The sequence below is a fragment of the Sorex fumeus genome, unplaced genomic scaffold (genome assembly GCF_029834395.1).
Source record: "Sorex fumeus unplaced genomic scaffold, SorFum_2.1 ptg000010l, whole genome shotgun sequence".
NCBI lineage: Eukaryota > Metazoa > Chordata > Mammalia > Eulipotyphla > Soricidae > Sorex > Sorex fumeus.
This window is the reverse complement of record NW_026606067.1, coordinates 14,000,456-14,014,358: the sequence shown is the minus strand read 5'-3', so window position 1 is coordinate 14,014,358 and position 13,903 is coordinate 14,000,456.

The following is a 13,903-nucleotide window of genomic DNA, read 5'->3' as shown; positions in this document are numbered from 1 at the left end:
CCAGAACAGTGAGATATAATGGTGGTTTGGCTAATGATCTATAATATCACAATCAAAATAGATTTGATATCAAGTAAATCCCTCAAAAAGCATCAGCATTCACTCTTATGGATACTTTTATAACACATGCACAAACTGCACAATTCTAATAAAACTTGTCTAAGGGCCAGATAAGTACAGCAGTAAGGTACTTACTTGCCTTACACACAGTCTACATGGATTCAGTTCCTACAACCACATGTGGTCCACTGAGCACTGCAAGAGTCCAGCCAGATATTTCCAACTCCCCTCACCATCCTCCCAACAAATTATTTTGAAAGCACAGTTTATAATTAATCTCTTTAATTCTTCAAAAACAAAAATATGCAATTTCCTTGGCTAAAGGAAGGAAATCTTTCATGTTTTGTTTCAATATCAACTTCTATTAAGTTTGAATGCTTATTTTAGTCACCAGAGTTGGTCCCAACCACTTTTTTTGGAGCCATGTTTCCAGTGGCCTGAGTACTGATAACTGCAACAGTCTTAATAGTGTCTTTGGTTCACAGCACATGTTTTCTTATCCAGGACTCTGTATTGAGAGACAATTTGCAATTTGCAATACTCCAGGAGCAATAGCACAGCGGGAGGGGAGTTTGCCTTGCACACGGCTAACCTGGCCGACCTGAGTTCGATTCCTCCACCCCTCTCAGAGAGCCTGACAAGTACCGAGAGTATCTTGCCCTGACCGCAAAGCCTGGCAAGCTACCCATGACACATTCAATATGCCAAACATAGTAACAAGTGTCACAATGGAGACATTACTGGGCCTGCTCGAGAAAACCCATGAATTATGGGAAGGCAGTGGCAGTGACAGATGTCCTTAGGCAACATAAAAATGGCATTGGTTCTCCCTATACCAATACAGGCCACTGGACTAAAAGGTATTACAGCAGATTAACAGTATTGAAGAAAAGAATAAATCCTGGATTTAGGCCAAACAGTGGGACTTTGAAGACAGGACCAGGAAAACAGCAGGACCTTTGGTTTGTTCCCATCCTGCAGGCTTACAGAAAGGCCTCAGAGGGAAGTCAGGGGGCCTCCACACTACAGCTGGTAGTAGAGGTCAATAGGTGTGAACTGGGGGTGCAAGGAGCAGCCAGCTGGAGGCCAGCTGCTGCCAGGATAACTGCTGCCCGCTGAGATGAGTCCAGTGATTCTACAAAAGGCAGTGAAATTGCTCTTGCTTTGAGAGCAGGCCTCCTCAGTTCACTCCTTCATTACTCTGTGCTCTACCTCTCCTCTTCTCCAGCTCCTGGGCTGTTTGGGGCCTCAGAAACTCAAGCTCTATCACAGCCTGGGACTGAGGGGAAGAGTGGGCAGAGCAGAGTCTTGGAGTCCTTAAGAGTGCAGGACTGAGAGTCTCAGGCTACAGGGAGAGAGATCTCTGTAGGGAGAGAGACATCTCTGGGGATGCCAGAGAGCAAAGGGGTAACTCTATTAGATGAGGGAGCTACAACTTAGGAGGCTATGATAAAGATTTCAGCTTTGTCCAGGCTCCTTCTGTGGCAGTTTTGACTCCTTTATTTATATTATTTACATTATTAGAGCTATACTGATAATAGGGTTTTTGAGTTTCCTGGGCCCAGGCTGTGGGGTGGAGCCAACGTCAGCTATATGCAAGACACACTGCTTATGTCCTGTACTAGACCCCCCAGCCCCTATAATGTCACTTTTAAAGTTATGACATCTTATGAGCATCCTCCACCCAGATTCTCCATCTTCCAGTAGGCGGGGATCACACCCACCACCTCCCCCCACCAGTGCCATGTAATCCCATCAATGGTCAAGACCCAGAGACAATAAAACCCAGCTCCAGGAAACACTTGCGGCCGTGCGACATCCTGTTATCTCATTCTTACTTTGGACAACCTGGCAGGCTACCAAATGTAACCTGCCCACACGGCAGAGTCTGGCAAACTCCCCGTGGCGTACCCAATATGCCAAATACCAGTAACAATGATAGGTCTCATTCTCCTAACCCTGAAAGAGCCCTGAATGTGGCACTTTTTAGAATCTCAGGGCTAGGACGAAGGAGATGTTACTGGTGCCTCCTCAAGGCAATCGACGAACAGCAGGATGATCGTGATCGTGATCGTGACATAATAATACTGGGTTTCAGTGTGGATGAGTTGTCTTTTCAAATCAATATTAAAGAATAGAGCAAGAGAGTTTACATTATTAGAGCTATATTGATAATAGGGTTTTTGAGTTTTCTATTTAGTGTTAACATTGCAACCAAATTTTCTAAAGGGCTTTTTCTTTCTGTACCACTGTGTAGAAAGTAATACAAACAGATAACCCAAAAATGCCCTCCATATAGGTTTACTTGATGTTTCAAAAACTGAAACATCTTCAGAATTATTTGTAAGAAAGTGGCTTGGCATTTAATGTCATTTCACTGTATTCTCTCTTTCTCATCTATTGTAGTGTGGTTTTATTGAGCAGTATTCAAAGTCTACTGAAAAAGATGAAAGAAAGTTTTAGAAAGAAGGAAAGAAAAGCTTTGTGGATAACAGTGATTGGCAGGGATAGATTAAAAATAGTCAAACAGGATTACTGGAAGTTGAACCAATCAGTAATTAAAAGGAGAAAGAAAATAGTCTTGAAAAATACTTCTCCCATCAAATTATTCCAGTGTTTTCTAAAAAGTTAAATTTTTTGTGGTATGTTAAAAAGTTTTAAGGCAGGGCAAAGAGGTTGTTTGTTAAAAAACAAAAAGCAAAAAAAAAAAAAACCAAAATGAAGTCTGTTTTTGATATTATAATATATTCTCAATATTCAGAAGGAGAGGCTTCTCTTTTTCTTCCTGATGTTTGCCTTTAGGCTTTTTCACTGCTCATTAGCACCTTCACCAGAGTGGGCAGGAGAGAAAAAAGAGCAGAAATGGGAGTCAGACAATTAAGGTTCTCATTAGGGACTCTGGCAAAAAGTGTCTGTAGGTGGAGCTGGCACTAACAGCTGAAGAGATTGGGGGATTATCTATGGTATTCTCCTGTCCAAATCATTCTGCTCCTTGAATATCACAGATAATTGCATGTTGACTATATTATAATACATTTCCACAGCAATTACTAACTTGTTTGCAGAAGGGAAACAAAAAGGTGAGGTAATTATCTCCTCAGTGGTTCTCAAATTTGAGTCTGCATTGAAATCCCCTACAATTTTTAAATATATAATATGTATTTAAATATGTATACTTAAATATATACACCTATTTAAATATCTATATATGCATATATAAAAGATAGATTGTTGGACTTCACCTATTGTATTTTGGACTGAAGAGGTCTGGGTTAGTGCCTTAGAATATGAATTTCCAGAAAGCTCAATGATGCTGTAGTTCCTGGTCCACAGATAATACTTCAAAGATCATTGATCTGGATAATTCTGCAGCATTACACATCTTGCTAATAAGAAGCATAATTAAAATGATTTTATATTTTCTTCTCAGAGGGTTTATGAATCCCTAAGTGATATTTTTAATAAAAATTCTGGCAGCCAATTCATTCTTTTTGGCCTTATCCTAAGCTGATGCACAAAAATAAGATACTCGCTTGTTGTCCAGCTTCTACAATACCCAAAATATAGAGGCAAAAAATGGTACAATATTTAGATAACTGCTTTCATTTTCATGTTTATCTTAATAAGACATTATTTGTCCATTATTTGTCCATCTCAACCTGTTAATTTACCAATTAATACTGTTGAGTAAAATTTTTCTTTCTCTTTTGTTTTAATTGAAAAGTGCATCATCTGGTTTTTATGAAAATCATGTATAAATGTCTGGGGGGGAAAAAGTAAAATTATTCACTTTCTATTTTCACTCGACTCCTAATTTCACTCTGAAAACTAGGTGATATGCAGAGCTGCTTCTAGTTAAATGTGCACACTTATAAATTTAATAGTATCTGTTGATAAGTGATTGTTGTAATATTATGACCATTATACATTCCTCTAAAAATCACTTGATTGTAAGTGATGGTTGTTCTGGATGTGGCAATAATTGTCTATTGCTTCTTTTCTCTTTTCTTTATTTTTAAAATTGCATTTATGAGATATTTAGCTTTATTTTGTATTTATTTTATTTTTGTTTGACCCACTGTAGTACTCTGGGGTTATTTCTGGCTCTGAACGCAGGAATTATTCCTGCTTGTGTACAGAGGATCAAATGAAATTCTGGGGACCGCACTTACGTTGGCTGTGTGCAAGGGAAGCCCTCTACTCACTGTACTAACATTCTAACACCAACACTTAGCGTTTGTAATGGCTATATATTAGATTTTATTTTATTCATCTGTTTATTTTTTTGTGTTTGCACATCTATTGGGGCTCAAGACTTTCTCCTCATTCTGTACTCAGGGATCATTCTTTACAGTCCTCAGTGTACCCTATGTTGTGTTGGAGTCAAACCAGGAATTGCCATATGCAAGGAAAGCACCTTAGCACCTGCAATATCTCTTCAGTGCCAGATTTTAATTTTTCTACTATAGTTTGCAGGGGATTTTTGTAGCCATATGATAATTTTGAGAAACCAGAATGTAGTATATAACACTGTAGCACTATCTTCCCATTGTTCATCAATTTGCTTGAGTGGGCACCAGTAATGTCTCCATTGTGAGACTTGTTGTTACTGTTTTTGGCATATTGAATATGCCATGGGTAGCTTGCCAGGCTCTGCCATGCGGACAAGATAATCTCGGTAGCTTCCCGGGCTCTCTGAGAGAGATGGAGGAATCGAACCCGGGTTGGCCGCATGCAAGGCAAACGTCCTACCCTCTGTGCTATATAGCTCCAGCCCATGTAGTATGTGTGCTATATAAAACTTCACAGACGTATATTTAAAATATTGAGTATCTGGCACAATAGTACAGGGGTAAGGCACTTGCCTTGCATGCTGCTGACTCAGATTTGATCCCTGGCACCATAAACAATCTTCTTTCCAGGAATCATCCCTGAGCACAGATCTAGGAGTAATCCCTGAGCTCCATTGGGTATAGCCCCCTAAACAAGCAAAATATATTTAAAATATGTGGCATCTGGTGAGATATTAAAATAGATAACATACTTGTTCTTATACGTGCCTGACTATGATTGAATCCCTACCATTATGAGCACTGAGCACTGCCAGGAGTGATCTCAGAACACAGAGTTGGCACTAAGCCATGCATGTAACACATATACAGGGAGGAAGGAAGGAAGGAAGGAAGGAAGGAAGGAAGGAAGGAAGGAAGGAAGGAAGGAAGGGTGGAGGGAAGAAAGAAAGAAAGAAAGAAAGAAAGAAAGAAAGAAAGAAAGAAAGAAGGAAGAGGAAAGAAAAGAAAGAAAGAAAGAAAGAAAGAAAGAAAGAAAGAAAGAGGAAAGAAAAGAAAGAAAGAAAGAAAGAAAGAAAGAAAGAAAGAAAGAAAGAAGAAAGAGGAAAGAAAGAAAGAAAGAAAGAAAGAAAGAAAGAAAGAAAGAAAGAAAGAAAGAAGAAAGAGGAAAGAAAGAAAGAAAGAAAGAAAGAAAGAAAGAAAGAAAGAAAGAAAGAAAGAAAGGAAGGAAGAAAGAAAATATTAGAAAATTAGCTTTGTCAGAATCACTTAGCTATATTATATGATGTCACTACCAGTTATGCATATCCATACTATTGACAAGTACATTTATGCATTTTAGTTCTGTTCTAATTCTCCTATTTTATTCAAACTATCAAATTTATTTTGATATACCTTTATGTAAAATAAATAATTCCACATATTATATATATGGGAATACATGTGTATATGTTTGTGTGTCTTTGTGTGTGTATTCTCATGGTATTTATTCCTTGTAGGATTTTTATATGTTAAACATAGCGACTTTCTTCCTTTTGGTCTTTGTTTTGGCTGTTATCATTAGTTGTTTCTGGGGGGGAATCAGGAAACTCTCAGCAGTTTTCAGGGTGGCTAAGGGTACCTGGTATCTAATACAAAAACCTCACACACGTAAGAAGGATCATGAGACAAAAAGTAGACTAGATTTGACTCTTCTTTCCAATCAAGAAGACCAACCTAAACATTTCTCAGAGAACTTGACTTAAAATTAGTAGCAGCCTATAAATCCTTAAGAACAAACTACCAAACTTTTTTTTCTTTTTTTTTTAAGTAAAGCGGATTTTATTTGGAGGGTCTTTTGAAGGGAAGGAGGGAGAATAAGTGGGAGAGAGTGGAGAGTATGGAGACAGAGTTATGCACTCAAGAGAGAGCACGAGCTTCTCCAAGGGTGGAGAGAGCCCCTATATACATCCTAGCATTAGACATGAAAGCGTGAAAGTACACATCTCATGAGGGGAGATGCGGCAACACATATACTCAGGCACTATGTGGCACAAGCAGCACACAGGCTCTGACAGCATATGCGCAAAACTACCAAACTTTTTAATTACTGTTATTAGTATAAACTCCTCCTCCAATAAGGCAGGGGAGAATCTGCATCCCTAGTTTTGCACAATATTCAATAGCTTGTGTATTACATGTAGGAACTTCTGGGACAGGCAGTGAAAGGACACAAAACCACCTTGGGTCATGAGGTAAATGAAAAATTCTACTATCATAGGGCATATAATCTTGATCTCCAGTAGACATGAACTCCCTAGGATGCTAGGTGTAAGCTGTCCCAATTAGACCTGCCCCTTCAAGTGCAGTTCACAGGCAATGTACAGCTCTGGAATATAAGATCAAGTCATAGTCTGCCGTATGCTGTCTTCCCTATGGTCATAGAAAACTCACTCTTCTTATCTTCCAGAAGGTTCTACCCCAATAAAATTGTGTCTGGCAAAACACAGTACCCAAAAGAAGAGAGAGAGAACAGGGAGGAATGCCCTGCCACAGCGGCAGGGTGGGACGGGGGGGGGGGGGGAGGATGGGGGGGGAGGGATGCTAGGACCCGTGGTGGGGGAGGATGGGCACTGGTGGAGGGATGGGTACTTGATCATTGTATAACTGAAACCCAAGCACAAAAATTTATAAGTCTATAAGTGTACTTCATGGTGTTTCACTAATAAAAAAAAAGATAAAAAAAAAAAAGAAAAGAAAGGAATAGTTGGTTTCCTGCTGAAGATGTTTAGGCATACCAAAGAAGTGCCAAAACAAGAACCTAGAATCAACTTTGAATGATCCTATTGCTTACAAACGGAAGACTTTATTTTCTTGTAACCCATGCAGTCAACCATCAGAGGGCAATTTTCTTATCACTCCACAAATGGACCCAGAGAATTTCCATCATCATCATCATCTTTTTTCAGGGAAATTGTTTGCAAAGTACACTAAGGACCAATTCACATAAATGAAAATTTATAAAGGCTATTATAAACTGTAACTTCTAGACCCTATTAAAGAGGAGAGGTGGGAGACCTGGGAGATGGCTCAAAGGGCTAGAGCACTTACCTTATATGTGGGTGCCCCTGGACCTCCCCAGTATAAGATGGACTGTGGGTTATTCTAACAGATGTAACTAACCCTTTCAACCCATTTAACTAACTTTTATAAACAATAAAAAAAAATTGTGTCTGGATGAAACAGTCCTGTCCTCTTGCAAATTTCTGTTTCTTAAGAACCCAGATGTCTAACATTCTTAACTCTGAGCTACGTTCTAGCCCTCTAAGCATATGGACCTTTCATTTGCTACATGCATAGCAAGTACATTTCCTAATTTTCTTTAGCATCACATGGAAAACATTATATTTTTTTCAAACTTTCAACATATCCTTTTTGATGCCAGGCTTAAATAAAATGTCCTGCTATAATGTCTAAAAGATTTTAGTTCTATTTCTAGCATTTTTTATCTCCCATGTTTAAATATTAATGCATTCAAAGTATGTTTAAATTGGGAAGTAGCCCATAAACTATTTTTAATGTAAATGTTTCCCAACACCACTTATTGGATAATCTTTAAACTATTTGAAAAGAGGTTTATCTCAAAGAGGTAAAAGATTCAGACTGAATTGTTTCTCTCAGGCTATTTTCGGAATCTAACCTCTACTGAGTGTCAGGCTACACCACTGCACAGGTTTGAACAGAAGAATGCCACAGTCTTATATTCACTTTAACATAATTTTGCACCAACTTCTGCCTAGATAATAGACTATAGGCTGTAAATGACGATGCTATCTGCCAGAATGCATAGGAAAACAGGAAGACATACAGATATTTTTGTTTTTAGAAGAAATTAGACTCTGTAACTAAAGAAATAATTTTGAACATGTTAAATTTGTATGCTGAGAGTTTGGCATGTCTGCAAGCACACTAAGTATTTGGTGGTAGAAAAACAGTTTATTTGAAGTCACATTGGAATGGCCTTAATCAATCTGCTTTTATCAATGTGAACCCAAAAGGATTTAATTTGTATAGTATTCACAAGCTCCGGTTTTATTCTACCAGAGAATAATATATGTGGGAAATGAACTTTTAAGGAAAAGTCTAAAAATTCTATGTTCTTTATGAGAGACATTCCTAATGAGATTATGTTGTGCATTTCATACTATGACTTTAGAAAAATTATAATTAAGAATCATCATCACTATTATATGAGAATAGGAATAAGTCTTACTTAGAATACTGAGGAAAAGTAAAGCAAAATATAACACATGACAAGCATCATCCAGGGTTGATATTGAAAATATTTAACAATTTGTTCACCCCATCAATGAGATTGATGCTACTGAAAGTTAGTGAATGAGTCACTATGTTTACGAAATTAGAAGTGGTGGTTATTGGAGAAAGAGGATGCTATATTACTAGACTCTGACAAATAAAACTCACTCGTGGTATGATATTGCAAGAAATTTTATTTTATGATCTCTTTTGTAGGGGCGGAGCGATACTGCAGTGAGTAGGGTGTTTGCCTTGTATGTGGCCGACCCAGTCGAGCTGAGTTTGATTCCTCTGCCCCTCTTGGAGAGCCCGGCAAGCTACCTAGAATATCTCACCTGCATGGCAAAACCTGGCAAGCTACCCGTGATGTAGTCTATATACCAAACACAGTAACAATAAGTCTCACAATGTTACTGGGCCCACTCAAGCAAAATCGATGAACAAAGGGAGGACAGCGACAGTGACAGTGATCTCTTTTGTATAAAATATCATAGGCCATTGTCAAGCATGCATAGTCTCTTTTCCATAGATAAGTTTTGACTTCAACAGAATTTCTAATATGTGCTAGACATAATCACTCTCTAAGTAAAGAGATTGTTTATGTAATATTAGTAGATCAATCCAACAAAATAATAATGTCTTTTCTGTAAGTACAAGATTTATTAGGATATCCTGGAAACTCCATTGAAAACCCGATAATTAGGAATAAAGAAAATATGAGAGGTTGGAGCACATGCTCAGCATGAGGAAGCCTGGGCTTGGACCCAGGTTTCTGAAGAAAAAAAAAAAACAGCCAGGAGTGACCCTGGAGAACAAGCACAGAAGCAGACCCTGAGATGTACTGTGTGAGCATACCCAAAGGACCATTTGATAATGAGTTTTATATAATATATTTACTATATATTACAAGTAGTATAATAATATGCTATATCATACAATAAATACTTATTGATAGCAACTATAATTTAGCAACATCAACTCAAATTCTGACATTTTATCCTGCTGAATAGTTTGTGACTATTTTGTGGTTATTTACATTTCTTCGTTTTAAAAGTAATTAGAATAACTCATTCCCAACATTATATACAAATACAGAATAGATAATATTCAAACTTCATGCTGATGACTGACACATGTATTGGTATTATAACTTATAGAGCCAGTTGTTGTAATATATAAATATATGAGTTGCATTTGTGATGTCCTTTTATTCCCAGTATGTATTTGCCAATATTTGTTAACTTGTAATTTTCACAATCTGATGAAAATTTGGTATGTGTGTAATGCTCACTTTTATTTATGACACTGTGAAATGCTTGTTAAATTTTTTGCTTGGTCTATGAAATGTTTGTTACATTTTTTGCCTGGTCTGGGGATGTAGTTTAGTGATAAAACAATTTGATTTGCTTATGTGAAGAATTGAATTCAAGCTCCCACACTGAAAAATAATAAATGGAACCAGAGAGATAGTAAGCAGATAGGATGCTTGCTTTGCACATGGCTAACCCAGGTTTGATTACTGGCACTTCATCAGGTCTCCTGAGTTCCTCAGGAGTGATTCCTGAGACAAAATCAGTGTTGTGTATAGCCCCCAAATTTAAAAAAAAAAGATCTTTTCTATTACAAAAGAAGAAAATTGTTTTATAGAAATGATTTAACTATTATAATATTTTATAATGTAGTGCACAATATTTGATTACATTTAATATTCAAACACCAATCCCACCACTATTATACCTTCCCACCACCAAATTTGGATTTTGCATTGTCTGCTGCAAAAAAGTATCCATAGAGGAAATAGTGTGAAGATTGTTATATTTTGGCAGGGGCAAAATATATAAGACATTCTTTAGGATATTAATATCATGTTAAAGGTTGGGTAATGTGAGCTTTCCTGTCTGAAGATATGAATATATGCATATATATGTGGAGGAGGGACTGGAGCAATATAGCACAGCGGGTAGGGCACTTGCCTTGCACACAACCTACCCAAGTTTGATTTCTCTGCCCGCATGGCAGAGTCTGGCAAGCTACTGTGGGATATTCAATATGACAAAAACAGCAGTAACAAGTCTCACAATGGAGATGTTACATATATATGTAACCTCTCTCTCTCTCTCTCTCTCTCTCTCTCTCTATATATATATATATATATATATATATATATAGCACTGCACTATCCTCCCATTGTTCATTGATTTTCCTCGAGCAAACACCAGTACGTCTCCATTGTGAGACTTGTTACTTGAATACGTCACGGGGAGCTCTCCAAGAGGGGTGGAGTAATCAAACCTGGCTCGGTCGAGCTGGTCGCGTGCAAGGCAAATGTCATGCCGCTGTGCTATTGTTCCAACTATATATATATATATATTTTCTCTATGATTTGTTGCCTATTATTTGAACCCCATAAAATGTGGTGTGGTACTTATGGAGAATGCATAGGGAGTGTATTATGATTTGCTGAGGCCACGTGGTCCAGGAATATGTTCACTGGTATGTGCCCAAGCGTGTAGGGAGTGGCCTTGATCATAGCAGTGGTTGGGTTCTGGAGGTTTTCAGCTGTTAGGGCTGGGTCCTTTTGAGTGGGAAAAACTATTATAATATTTAACTGTTTGGGGAACCAAAATCTGGTGAATTCAAATATACTTTTCACTCCAAAAATCAGAAAGGAATCTTAGCTTAAATGAGATCATTAAGTGGTGTCTGCATTGTTCTTTATATCTGCATCTCTCTCTCTCTCTCTCTCTCTCTCTCTCTCTCTCTCTCTCTCTCTCTCTCTCTCCCAAATATTTTACATTTAAATGAAGAGGAGAGGTCTAAAAAACTCTCTTTTCAGATTGCTGCATAGGATCATGCCAATGAAATTAAATGAAGATTTAAAAAAAAAGAAAAGAAAGAAAGGAAAATTAGAAATACATTGAAAACATGCTGCTTTGTGTAGGTAGTAAAATATTATTTCCTCAGATGCAGAAATTGTCTTTTAATGAAGGCACTTCAACTTTCCTTGCAAGTTTTATGGTTTATCCCCTATTCCATCTGCTTCAAGTTTTACTTCCTTTGAATTACTTCGTCACTGCTTCTACTTCCAGCACCATAGGGGCAAGTAGGTTTTCTGCTTGAGCTCTCAAGAGCAGAGGAAAATCTGAATTAATCAAAAATTGGCATGTTCTCACTGCTAAATTTTCAAGGGACTTTTTTCTCTATACAGTGTTTGATAATATTGAAAACAGCATCTGTTACAGTTTTTGCTTTGTTTGCCGCTTTGCTGAGATTGGTTTGTTGGTTCATTGTCACTATGCTGAGGCTTATTGTCTCTCAATTGAAAGGCCAACAGCTGGCTCTTTTTGTTACACTTCTTTCACTACATGCTATTAAAATATTCCATGATTTAAAATGCAAAGGTACAATTGCAAATAACAAAATAATCTCTCATGTATATGAAACAGAAAGTTCTGTGGAAGAAATTAGAAATGTAGTTGTTGAATTTCTTCTTTGCACCTAAGCATTAAACACAGATAATATTATTATTCAGCACATGCCTATCTTTTATAATGAACATATATTAACACACACACACACACACACTTTCCTGTCTATATATTCATCTGCCCCCCCATAAGAACTTCAGTGTGCTATGTCAAGTTTTAGGATATTGTGTGTTTGAGTTGTAGGTACAAAAATAAAAATAATTGTATGGAATTAATTGTTGCTTATACACACTATTTAAATGCACTGAAATGTATAACGACGAGAAGGTGTTTTGGCTTGATTGATCACAGTAAGTCTCACTAAACATTTCAACTCTTTGGGACATTTCTCAACTATGTGGATTATACCTGCTAAACATTTGAATCTAATAATCCTATTATAATCACAGTGTTGATACTTCATGTCTTTGCCTTGTACCTACAATTCTTCATAATGATGGATGCAATAATAAAGGCTCAATTAAGTGATAAGAAGTGAAAGGCAGAAACTCATAGGTGAGGCAATTTGCAATATTTTGTATTAAGTGACAAAACCTGTGTGACTATCAACTAAGAATGAAATGCTCTTTTCTTGTTTGGAATTTTTTTTTGCTTTTGCTTTTTGGGTCACGCCCGGCTTTTCAGGGTTACTCCTGGCTCATGCATTCAGGAATGACTCCTGGCGGTGCTCAGGAAACCATATGGGATGCTGAAAATTGAACCTGGGTAGGCCGCATGCAAGGCAAATGCCCTGCCTACTGTGCTCCAGACCCTTGTTTGGGAATTTTTTAATTAAAAAAAAAACTTTTCAAAACAGTTCCACTTAATCATTTACAGTTCTACATATTGGTTAATAAGGAAACATAATTTGGTTCCACAGTAATTTGTGATGGAATTTAAAAAAAATTATATTTTCTTGTATCTTTTCTGTCTTTCCTGATGTTTCATTGTTTATTGCAACAATGTTTTTTGTATTGAAAATATGTAAAAGTTAGCTAGAAAAGTAGTGTTTTTACTTCTTATAACTCAAGAAAGTCTAATAATTTAATAGAAATCATATCATAAGCAAAAGTAAGGATTATCCTCCACATTTTTTGAGAAATTTTTTTTCTTTTTTTTATTATTAGTGAAACACCATGAGGTACAGTTGTAGATTTACAATTTTTTGTGCTTGGGTTTCCATTATACAATGATCAAATACCCATCCCTCCACCAGTGCCCATTTTCCACCATAATGGATAATATCCCCCCCACCCCAATCCCCCCCATCCCACCCTGCCTCTGTGGCAGGGCAATCCCTTGTGTTCTCATTTTTTGAGAAATGTTTAACAGATATGTTTTAAATACAAGTATAAAATATAAACTTCACTAAAAAGAAATTCTGGGGAACACATAAATAAATAATACATATATAATATAAATTCACAAAAAATATCCACAATGAGAATTTTATTCTTAGTTAGGTAATAATAGTAATAGCAAACTAGTGGTATTGTACAAGTACCAGAAGCTTTTGAATATAGCACAGATGGTAGGTTTTAATGATATCATCAAAGAATAGAAACTATAAAAATTTGATAAGCTAAAATTCTGGGAGGAGAAAACCTGTTTTCATTTTTTTTTATGCCAGTAGATATTTTATTCGTGTATGTGGATCTGGGCTGACTTAGACCATCAAAATGATTCACTGGAGAAGAAAAACAGTAGAGATCTGGAGCATCTGTATGAATATAGAATAAAATTAAACAAACATGAGAGGTCTCATATATACAGACTTATTTTTTTCTATGA